Here is a 12,785-nt window from a genome sequence, read left to right as displayed (position 1 = left end):
TTTAGAAAATGCTATGTGGTCAAAAGGTTCTTAAAATTTTCCAGTTATAAGGCTGTTATCACCTTTTGAAATGTTTAGAAAATATCTTATAGATATTTTAAGCTTCTTGAAGGATCAAATTCCTTCTGTTTCAAATATATATTATTTACCTAGGCAAATAGGGGTATATGTGGAAGGAGTAGTAGTATGAACGTCTAAATATATCAACATTCTTAGAAGCTTCTATTGATATAGTGCCTACCGTACCACTTTAATTGTTGTTTTTATCTTAGAAAAGGATAGAAATGCTGTTTTTCAGAAGTATTATCAGAATAAGGATTTTCTTTCTGTGGTAATAAAATACAAGTTTTTCCTCCTGTTTCTCATGAGACACAAGTAAAAAGGAAACATTTTCTTTCTTTGAAACAGAGGGTGTTGTCATTTGGGGTGATTTTCTCCTTAAATTTCCTTGCAAATGTTTAGTATCTATTCAGAATAATACATTTGTATTTTATGACCCACTACATTTTGGTTAAATAATATCATTCAATTTTTTAATATTGTTATATCAAACACTTTACAAAATGCATGCACTTTACAAAATTTATAACAAACCTAACTATACAATAAAAACTAACTCACACATACTATCACGCATTCATACTTCATTAAAAATACAAAATCTCAGAAATGCAAAGTATCTGAAATGTGTAAACATGGACCATATTATGAATAAACATACCAAGAATTGGTTTAACTCAATTTCTAAATAATATCCTCACTACATATATTACTCCCATATACTTCTTCTAAAAATTATTCTATAATATAATCCCAACTCTTCTACAATGTTCTCCTATAGCCACTCTTCTGTCAATGACATTTTATGCCACGTTCTCCTATGAAGGCTGTACTGCAATGTCATTCCTCTACGTACTCTCCTATGAAGACTCTAGGGATGTGCAGAGCAAAAGTTTATGTTCATGTCCATAAGTCGAAAGGGGGTCCCATTTGTGGTCAATATGGACATATGGAGAATTCCATAAGTTGAGTCTATGTCCATATGTGCAAATAAAAATTTAAACCCCTCACCCTCCTTAATCCCCCCCCCCCCAAGACTTACCAAAACTCCCTGGTGGTCCAGCGGGGTCAGGACGCCATTTCTGACCTCCTTTGCAAGGAGCACGTGACGTCGGCGTCACGTCGGAGTGACGCGGCATCACGTGATTCCCCGCGGGTTTGCTCCTGGACCCTCGTTCGACCCAAAAGGAACTTTTGGCCAGCTTGGGGGGGCCTCCTGACACCCCCAATCTGGCCAAAAGTTCCTTTTGGGTCGAACGAGGGTCCCGGAGCGAACCCGCGGGGAATCACGTGACGTCGGCGCCACGTTGGAGTGACGCGGCGTCACGTGATTCCCTGCGGGTTCGCTCCGGGACCCTCGTTCGACCCAAAAGGAACTTTTGGCCAGCTTGGGGGGGCCTCCTGACACCCCCAAGCTGGCCAAAAGTTCCTTTTGGGTCGAACGGAGGGTCCCGGAGCGATCGCGCGGGGAATCACGTGACGTCGGCGCCACGTTGGAGTGACGCGGCGTCACGTGATTCCCCGCGGGTTCGCTCCGGGACCCTCGTTCGACCCAAAAGGATCTTTTGGCCAGCTTGGGGGGGGCTCCTGTGGTATATATATATATATATATATATATATATATATATATACCACATGTACACCAACCTTCCTTACATAGACTCTTTATCTTCTTTTACAAAATTAATTTGCCGATTCCGTATACGTGATGTTTTCCACTTCTGGAGGGAAGGTAAGCAGTGTTCATGTTTTACGGTCATTTGTGTTGGGTATAAGGTTTAGTCTAAGGTTTAAAACTCTGATTTGAAATATGTGATTAATTTATTTTTTTGTGTTTTACAGTGATCTATATGACAGCTTGAAAAATTTTAAGTGAATAGAGTTGGAAGGCTCAGCAATTATAGAATAGTAAGATGGTTGGAATTGGCAAATAATACATGTATTATTTTGAAGAATTTCAATAAAGAATAAATTATAAAAATAAAACAATTTAAAACCTGTGCAGATGAATACAGACAGCAGATAAAAGGATTGGAATGGAAAATTTCTGATTTTGAACAAAAGCACACTGTTGATTTAAAACACTGTGAGGAATGAAAATTGCTCACAGTTTTGTTTCTGTACAATGGGCAAGTTCTTAGCCCCGGTTTCCTATTTAATTATTTGTTTCTCGAAATGTTCCATGTAACGCTCTTATGCATAGGTTTTGTTTATTGTAAACCGGTCTGATTTGTAATTTACAGGAATGTCGGTATATAAAATTTACAGGTATATGTAATTTACAGGAATGTCGGTATATAAAAACCAAAAATAAATAAATAAATAAATTGCAGCTCACACAATAGTTAGACATGTTTCTTCCTCAAGAAAAAGATTCAAATACAAATTCAAACAGTCTGCACATACTATAAAAAGAATTGACAGAACAGTGATTTGCTGTTTTAGAAAAATGCTTCACTCTGATATGTTCCCTTACATTCAGGCCGATACAGTACAGTGCGCTCCGATGGAGCGCACTGTTAGCCGGCATTTGGACACGCGTTTTCAATGCACTAGCTTTACCCCTTATTCAGTAAGGGGAAATAGCGCGTCCAAAACGTGTGTCCAACCCCCCCGAACCTAATAGCGCCCGCAACATGCAAATGCATGTTGATGGCCCTATTAGGTATTCCCGCGTGATTCAGTAAGTAAAATGTGCAGCCAAGCCGCACATTTTACTTTCAGAAATTAACGTCTTCTCAAAGGTAGGCACTAATTTCTCTGGGCACCAGGAATGTGTACAGAAAAGCAGTAAAAACTGCTTTTCTGTCCACCCTCCGACTTAATATCATGGCGATATTGTCGGAGGTCCCGAAAGTTTAAAAAAGTAAAAAAAAAAAAAAAAAATTTGAAATAGGCCCGCGGCTTGCGGGTTGAAAACCGGACGCTCAATTTTGCCGGCGTCCGGTTTCCGAACCCGTGGCTGTCAGCAGGCTCTTGAACCGAAGCCGGCAAAATTGAGCGTCGACTGTCAAACCTGCTGACAGCCGCCGCTCCTGTCTGAAAAGAGGCGCTAGGGATGTGCTAGTGTCCTTAGTGCCTCTTTTTACCACCAGGCCTAATTTAAATAAATTTATTTACTGTATTACGTGCACAGGAGAGTGTTTTTTTACTGTATCGGCCCGAAAGTCAGTATGATTTCCTTGCCAACAGATCCCAATTACTCTCTGATCTCACACATGAGTCATAGGCACAAAGGCTGTTTGCTATGGAATCCGCCCACATGATGAAAAAAGGCAGTGACTGAGCCCAGGGCTAGGAGACATCAATGAGCCCCACCTGGCTATCAAAGACATCTTTTAGAGGTATGGGTAATTAGGGAGTAGAGGTGGAGTTCTATTTGCCCCAACCTAGACCATTAGGATACCATTATTTGGGGTTGGGGGCACTAGACACCAGAGATTTTATAATATGTAAAAGTCGGTGTAGAAATGGGTTGGGGTGGGGCTATTCTATATCAATGGCACTTTTTTGCTTTGAAGGAGAGGGGAGAAGCGAAGGGAATGTTACATGCAAGTGGTATAAGCTTTTTGAGTTAGTGGCCCAATGCTCCCTCTGAAAAATAATTACACCTCCCTCAACACGATAAAATAACAGGGCCAACTTTTTTCAAATTCAGCTGCAATATTTTATAAGCATTATATTACCTATGTATAAGCTGCTTTGCATGCATAAGGCAATTTAATACATGAATATCCATGCAAAAATGAGCTTATTTGCATAGGTGGAGGAAATGTTATGCGATGTCATTCAACATCATGCGATAGTGCTGCAATATGGTGATATCATTTTTATAAATGTGAGTTATATGCTGTTTACCTCATGATATCATCATATTGCAGCTTAGTGAATCCACCTATATGTTAGCTGGAATTAACTTAACTAACAGGGTCATTTATTAATTCGCGTTATGGTATTTTCACATGCGAAAAACGCCTTAACGCATGCGATAAACTCTATAACACATGATGTGATGCAAATTTTTGAAAGGGGAGGGATTTCTGCAAAAGTGGGCTGGCTTCACAAAGCCATAATGCTCAATTTTAACGCCGAAAGTAACTACACCTTTTTCAAATGCATTAAGCTGTCTAATCTCATGCATTATGCCCATAATGCAATTTGCTTGCAAATTTCATTTGGGGAATTTTTAGGCTGGGGAAGGGCCTGCGATGGAGGAGAGGAGGGGGAGAGAGGGATAGAGCACCACTGGGGGTGGTACCATTGTAATCAGCTATTTATGTTACTATAGGAGGCCCCCCCTAGTAACTCGAGGTGAGGTTTAGGTATAGGGGTTAGGGCCACCTTTACATACAGAGTGAGACATACAAACAGAACAGCATACTCTTGTGAAGAATTGATGTTTTTCGGAGTGAGAAAACTCACACAATGATGAGATTTGTACAATATTCTCTCTACCTAGCTTGATGGACTCTCTACCTGGGTAACATCAAGCTAGGTTGAGAGAACATTGTAGAAATCTCATCTGTAAAAGTGGCTCCTAACCCCTACACTATTATGTAAACCTCACCTTGAATTACTAGGTGGGCCTCCTATAGCAAACTACTACACAGGCCTGGTAGATAGTCTCTCTTTCTCTCTCTCTCTCTTTTCCTCCACTTTGCATATAGGAAAATACAATTGTGTTACAGCAAAGTTAACACACTTTGGGATAATACCTAAGCAATAAGATAACTCACATTGCAATAAATAGGCTATTACCATAAAACACACCCCTTTTCCTATCACATGCAATTTTTACTGCAGATTGATAAATCTAGGCCTAAGGCACGATATTCAGCAGCATGTCTAAGCCACTGAAAATAGATGGATGTTATTTTCAGCTAACTTTAGACCAATCAGGTCTAACATATTTGGCTATCTTAACTGTATACAGTAAGTCTGAATATCGGCACTTATCCGGTTAAGATAAGTGGATATGTTGCCTCGCCCTGATCTGCCCTTTGCCCACCCCTGAGATATCTATCTACTTAGCTAGATGAATATTTCAGACTAAGTGGCAGCTGCTGAACATAGCCAGATATTCAGTGGCTGCCATTTTGCTGGATAAGTCACTATTTATCTAGCTAAGTAGTGCTAAATATCATCCTCACCAAGTTCACAGTACAAATTATATCTAAAAGACTGGACAATCTGAACTAAGGTACATATGGAGTTATTTTGAGAGGATAAATTTCAAATAACTGTGTGTGGCAATATATATATGCATATATGGCTGCACACAGATTCACAATAGCATTATATAACCTGCTCGTATCAGATATGCGTGAATTATAAAATACACTTTTCTATAACCCATAACATACACAGATATGTATGTTTTTATGTGAATACATGCAATGCATTGAAAGCAAGTATTTAATTGCATTGAACATGCATACTTTTACTACCTATTTTAAAAATATGTGTGTATATATTTTATGCACAAAACTAAAATAGAACTTACTGGTGTAAATCAGGATATTTTAAAACATGCATGCATAATCTGAATTATTAGTTTTACCAATTACTCTACCAGTTCACCCAGTCCTTCTCCAAATTGAGATTTTCTTTTGGCCAGAACTCCCCCCAGTTCACATAGACCTCCTACCCACTAATAGTACACAATAAACACTTTCAATATCACTTATGCAAGATAATTAACAGATGTAAAGTTACTCAAGTAGGTTGGCAAATCTACACACGTGTCTTTTAAGACAGCAACTTATATGTGTAAATGTTGGCCTTGCTCCAGAATGTCCCTAGACCACCATAGTTTTACAGGCCTATAGGAAGGAAAATACATTCTGAAGTCTTTATGGGAGTTCCATGTGCGATGAGGAAGAACATTACAGTGGGGTTATACTATGAGGCAAGGATGGAGAGACACACTATGAAATGCTAACAGAAATTAGACAGGATAATAAAATTAGCAACAAAATAATAATGGGAGATTTCAATTATCCAATATTGATTGTGTAAATGTTTTCTCAGGCCATGGTAGAGTTGCTATTTTAAAAGTCACGTGTGTAGATTTGCCATCTTACTTTCATAACTTTACACCTGCTAATTATCTTGCATAAGTGATATTGAATGTGTTCATTGTGCACTTTTGGTGAGTACGAGATCTGTGTGAACTGTGGGGAGTTCTGGCCAAAAGAGAAATCTCAATTTGGAGATGGACTGGGTGAACTGGTGGAGTAATTGGTAAAACTAATAATTTCAATTACTCAAATATTGTGCATAAATTGTGCTAATTGAAATATCCCATTATTATTTTGTTGCCAATTCTATTAGCCTGTCTAATGGGAAAGATGACATTAATGATAACTTCATGGAGTAGCTGGTTAGACTAATGAGAGGGAGAACTCCTTTAGATCTAATTCTCAGTGGAATACAGGCCCTGATGGGATAAAAATGGTGGAGTCAATTTGGCAATAGTAATCAAATCTGACAATTATTGGAAGGAGAATACCAAGTAAACATATTGTAGTAATAATTAATATTAAAAAGGTAGATTATGATAAAATGAAGAAATTAATCAGGAAAAATTAAAAGCAGTGGTTATAAGGGTAAAGAGTTTGCATGAGGCTTAAAGATTGTATAATAAAGCCAGATATATATTCAATGCTTAAAAAAGGTTGAAGGAAGATCAAGCAATTGCTGATATAGATAAATTGTGAGGTGAAAAAGCTATTTAGAAAACAAATCTTTTGAACAATGGAAGGTAGATCAAAATAAGAAAAGTTAGGTATAAAACATAATTATGTCAGATGAAGAAAGAGGCAAAAAAACCTAATACAACTTTTTCCAAGTACATCAAAAACAGGAAGTCTGTGAGGAAGCCAGTAGGAAGTGTAGTGTCTATTTGCCTCCACCCTTAAAATAGTTAATCAAAATGTTTTTTATGTTTCTTAACACGTCAACTGTAAAAGGGTCAAAGACATTTCAGGTATGTTTCTGTGGTTCCTTGTTTTTGGAAAATGCTCAACTGAATTTTTTTTCTTTCTTTGTTGAAATAAAATGTTCCCCAAGTCTTAAAAAGAATAAAGAGGATTTTTCAAGAAAATACTGTATCTCTTTTCCACTTTAGGTAGAAAATACCATTACATTATTTTTATGCCATGTTATTTTCATCTCCTTCATATTTCCCAATCATGTTTCAGGTTGTTTCTTTTCTATTTGTTCTTCAAAACCTGGATAGTTAGACAGGGCTTTGCATCAACTTTTTGGGCCTAATTTGCCCCAAAGGAACATATCAAAGACAAGTCATATTTATTCTGTTTTCAACTATGTACCTGAAGACTAAAAGTGTCAAAAAAGAAATTGTGGTTTGCTAGTTCAATTGACGTGTACAGCATGTAAGTCTGCAATTGCTTTCTGGTTATTTTTCTTTTCAAATAAAATTAGGAGGAAAGAAAGACAGAAAGCTTTTTGAAAGGGCCATTTAGTCTATTGGAGCTTGATGTAGTCTCTGATAATTAACAAACGTGATATCACTAGCAATTGTAATTCCAATTATTTGCTAGCTGAAGGCAAGTTTTGCTGCACTACGTTAGGAAATCATGTAAATAGCCTAATTAATATACTTTGCCGTATGCTCTACTAAGAAAACAAAAACAAATATGTCATTTTTAAAACAAATAGCATGGCATAGACAAAATATTATAAATATGCTATTTGTAGAACAAATATTACACATTACATATCCTCGCCTAGCAGTATGAGGTTTAATACAACAAAGCACAATTACTGAATGAATGCAATGATTAGTGTTTTGAGATCTATAACTGTATTATAGCTAAAGAAAGTCATCAGCACATTGATGTGGGAAACTCAATCTGTACCTCAGCTTTGGTTTAAATTAATTTGCCTTCTCAATATCATAATCTTAAATCTGCAAGACCAGTTTGATTTTAAAGATGATTGCTAATGCTGTCATATATGAACAAAGACTCATAAATCTAATAACATCACAATTTATTTTTTCTGTATAGATATTTCCACAATGACACAACAATCCCATTAATGTGTAACATCTTGATTTTTTTCTGGAGAATTGGAATTTGATGGTATACTTTTATTGCAAATTTTATAATGAAACTAGACATGAATAAAGCACACAAATAGTGACATAAGTGAACAAGTTCTTTTATCAAGGTAATGATGTCATTGAAAATAAGTGTAAATGAATGAAAAAGTTAAATAAAAACATAAGAAATTGCCATATTGGGTCAGACCAAGACCATCATCCTGTTTCCAGCAGTGGCCAATCCAGGCTACAAGTACCTGGCAAGATCCCAAACTCTAAGTAGATTCCATGCTACTGATGCCAGTAATAGTGATGGCTATTCCCTAAGTCAACTTGATTAATAGCAGTTAATGGACTTCTCCTCCAAGAACTTATCCAAACCTTTTTTGAACCCAGCTACAATAACTGCACTAACCACATCTCTGGCAACAAATTCCAGAGCTTAATGAGTAAATAGTAAATTCCAGAGCTAAATAACTGTAAATAGAACTGTAAACATAAATAAGTCAATATAGGCCAGGCCAGTGGTTCAGTGCAAGTAATACCCACTCATAAAGAAAAAAAAATTCTTCTATCCTTTCTATCAAACTTTTAAGCTGCACATGAATGATTTTGTGGATCACCATACAACAAATCAGCTTCGGTTCAAATTAGTGAAAGTTCAAAGTTCTAATCATCCGTCCAAATATGCCCCAAACTTCCAATAATTGTCTATTTTTTGTAAGTTTTTTTCTAATCCAAATAAAATTCACAACTTAAATATTCACAATCATTTTTCAAATAGACGATAATTTTCCACTTGACACAGAGTCATGTTTTGATGCAATGCGCATTGCGGGAATCAAAATAATTTAAAACCAATACAGTGTTTGAAGGTGTCCATCTCATGCCTTTCCGTGACACGTGGACTAACTACAAAGAGAGGAGACACAAACCAGTCACTTTTTAGACAGGTGGATAGTGAATCAGGTAAATATTATGGATAAGCAGTAAACTGGATCAGACATATGTCAATATACACTAGGGGTGTGCATTCGTTTGCAAAGTATTGGCAATCTGCAACGTTTAATTTTTTTTTTTGTGAGGCCCGACCCTTTAAAATTGACCTCTTACCTTCCCCCACCCTCCTGAACCCCCTTAAAACTTTTTACGAGTACCTGGTGGTCCACTGGGGGCGCGGGGACCGATCTCCCGCTCTCGGGCCATCAGCACCATTTTGGCTGCCACTCAAAAATGGCGCCTATGGCCCGATAAAAAAAAAACCCACCAACCCTTTAAAAATGATCCCTTAGCTTCCCCCACCCTCCCGAGCCCCCCAAAACATTTTAAAATTACCTGGTGGTCTAGTGGTGGTCCCGGGAGCGATCTCCCGTTCTCGGGCCGTCGGCTGCCACTCATAAAGATGGCGCCGATGGCCCTTTGCCCTTACCATGTGACAGGGTATCCGTGCCATTGGCCGGCCCCTGTCACATGGTAGGAGCATTGGATGGCCGGCGCCATATTTAAAGATGGCAGCGGCCATCTTTACGATGGCGGCGCCCATCTTTACGATGGCCGGCACCATCTTGTGCTCCTACCATGTGACAGGGGCTGACCAATGGCACTGGTAGCCCCTGTGACATAGTAAGGGCAAAGGCTAACGGCACCATTTTGAATACAGGCAGCCGACGGCCCGAGTGCAGGAGATTGCTCCAGGACCCCGCTGGACCACCAGGGACTTTTGGCAAGTCTTGGGGGGAAATCCTGTCACATGGTAGGAGCACAAGATGGCACCGGCCATCCATTGCTCCTACCATGTGACAGGGGCCGACCAGTGGCACCGGTAGCCCCTGTGACATAGTAAGAGCAAAGGCTATCGGTGCCTTTTTGAATACCGGCAGCCCACGGCTCGAGTGCAGGAGATCGCTCGAGGACCCCCGCTGGACCACCAGGGACTTTTGGCAAGTCTTGGGGGGTCAGGAGGGTGGGGGGTTGTAGTTTATTAAATTTAAAGGGTTGGGATGGGGTTTTTTTTGGGAAACAAATACATATGTAACTAATGAACAGATCGGGGTCCCCTGAGAACGGATGCAATGGATTTGGGTCCCGATGAATGCGAATACTGAATGGGATGAATCCGTCCCTGCTGCACATCCCTAATATACACCACTGGGAAATTAAATAACAGAATGGCATTCTAAGTCTTCATTTACACTCTCAGGTTGAACTGTATTGAGAGTGAACATCCATAACTGCTCATGATAAATGAGCTGCGCAGCAGCATTTCCACCCCACCATAACGGATTGACCCAATCAATCATTGTCCATTTTAAGTCTTGAAAATCATGCTACTGTTCAATGCATTGTGTGACCATCAAAGCCTGCTGCTTTCTTGTATTAAAACAACTTCAAAGTTCCTTTAACCTGTCCTTTACCACCCTTTCAGTTTGGCTAATGTAGATTTATTTGCAGGGGCACACAATGAAATATACAAAAAAGATGATGAGCAATGTCTTCCCTTTAAATTATACTCCACTATGTTCCAAAAACAGGATGCTTCTAAGTTGTCCCTTCTAGGTCATCGGACTGCAAAAATGGGCCATGTTTCGACCCAACAGAGTCTTTTTCAAGGGAAACCGCTGTCTAAATTCTCTTTACTACCGGCAACATATTCAAAGATCCGGGACGGAAACTCACATCTCTCTAGATCTCAACATGGCGTTTAGACGCCATGTCGAAACATGGCCCATGTCGGGTTGGACATTGAATGACCTCATCTGGCTAAGTATTCTCTATCTAATTAAATTTTGCTATAAAGCCGGTTTAGTAATTTTTAAAAAAAGATGCTTTACATTAAAATTGGTTGAAACTTAGTAAGAATAAAAATTACAATAATCATTTGATAAATACATCTTAGAAAGACACGAGACAACAAGTGATTAAACAACTCTTGCACATAAGGCTGACTACTGCCTGGGGCCCATTGAGGGCGAGAGACAGCAGATTAAACCTGTTTTTGAGCACATGCTGATAATATTGTCTCTAGTCTAATCTAAATTCCTTGTGGTAATAGTTGAAATACTATTTCCCTCTCTAACGTCTGCCACTTTTGTTTTGATTGATTAATTGAGAGGTGTTTGCTTCTGTTTTGTGATGGGTACTTTATTAAAGTGTCATTATTTATTTATTTATTTATTTAACATTTTTTCTATACCGACCTTCATGGTTAAAATACCATATCAGGACGGTTTACATCGAACAGGGGTAAAATAACTAGATAAAGGAAGAAAAACAAAGTTACATTACAACGAGGACTGTGAACTTGGAAGCTTAGGAAGCTAGAAGAGAAATATAAAGTTAAGTTAAAGGGAGAGAAACAAATTCCGGACTAGAGGTAGTCCAGACTAGAGATAGTCCACATGTTAGAGTCGGTATCCATGCTGTCAAGGTATTCAGAGGAGGGGAGGATCCATTAATCATGGGTAGATAACGCCTAATGTGTATCCCAGGGTTCTGGGAAGGCTTGGCGGAACAGCCACGTTTTGAGTTTTTTCTTAAAAGTTAGCAGGCAAGGTTCCAGCCTAAGTTCTGCAGGGAGGTTGTTCCAGATGGCTGGGCCTGCTGTCGAAAATGCTCGGTCCCTGGATGCGATGAGTCGTGTGGCTTTGGTTGGAGGGGCTTGTAGCGTTCCTTTGGATATTTCTCTCATTGGCCTGTTAGAAGTATGGAGTTTTAATGGAATTTCAAGGTCGAGATAAAGGAGATTATAGATGAATTTGTGTATTAATGTTAAAGATTTGTGAAGGACTCTGTAATTGACTGGTAACCAGTGTAGATTTCGGAGGATGGGTGTAATATGATCATTCCGGTTGGTGCTTGTCAGGATTCTAGCTGCAGCATTCTGTATCATCTGGAGAGGCCTGATGGATGAGTTGGGTAATCCTGTGAAGAGCGCGCTGCAGTAGTCTATTTTGGCAAAATCAATGATTGAAGAACTGTCCTAAAGTCGTGGAAATATAAAAGGGGTTTGAGTCTTTTTAATACCTGTAGTCTGAAGAAGCAGTCTTTGGTTATAGTGTTAATCATACTCTTTAGGTTAAGACGGTTATCAAGTATAACCCCAAGGTCTCTAACTTGAGTATGAGAGAGGGCGTGGTTATGTTGGGCCTGTGACTGATAGTTATCTTGGAAGGCGGAAATGAGGAGGAGTTCGGTCTTTTTAGCATTGAGGACCAAATTTAAACTGTTGAGGAGATTAGTGATGGAATGTAGGCAGTTGTTCCAGATCGAGAGTGATTTGGTGATGGATTCCGTTATGGGGATCAGGATCTGCACATCATCCGCGTAAATGTAGTGAATAAGGTTGAGGCTTGTTAATAGTTGGCATAGGGGGGAGGAGGTAGATATTAAAAAGGGTGGGGGACAGGGAGGATCCTTGAGGTACTCCAAGTGATGAATTTGTTGGTGGTGATTCTTTATTATTTATTCTGACCTTGAAACTTCTATCGCTAAGGAAAGACTTGAACCAGTTGTAGACTTGTCCTGAGATGCCTATGTCTAATAGACGATTCAGGAGGATGGCGTGGTTGACGGTATCGAACGCCGCTGATATGTCTAAAAGGATTAGAAGAAAAGAATGTCCTTTGTCTAGTCCCATAATAATATGGTCAGTTAGGGA

Source organism: Rhinatrema bivittatum, chromosome 6 (assembly GCF_901001135.1).
Source record: "Rhinatrema bivittatum chromosome 6, aRhiBiv1.1, whole genome shotgun sequence".
Taxonomy (NCBI): Eukaryota; Metazoa; Chordata; class Amphibia; order Gymnophiona; family Rhinatrematidae; genus Rhinatrema; species Rhinatrema bivittatum.
Note: the sequence above shows the minus strand (reverse complement) of the source record.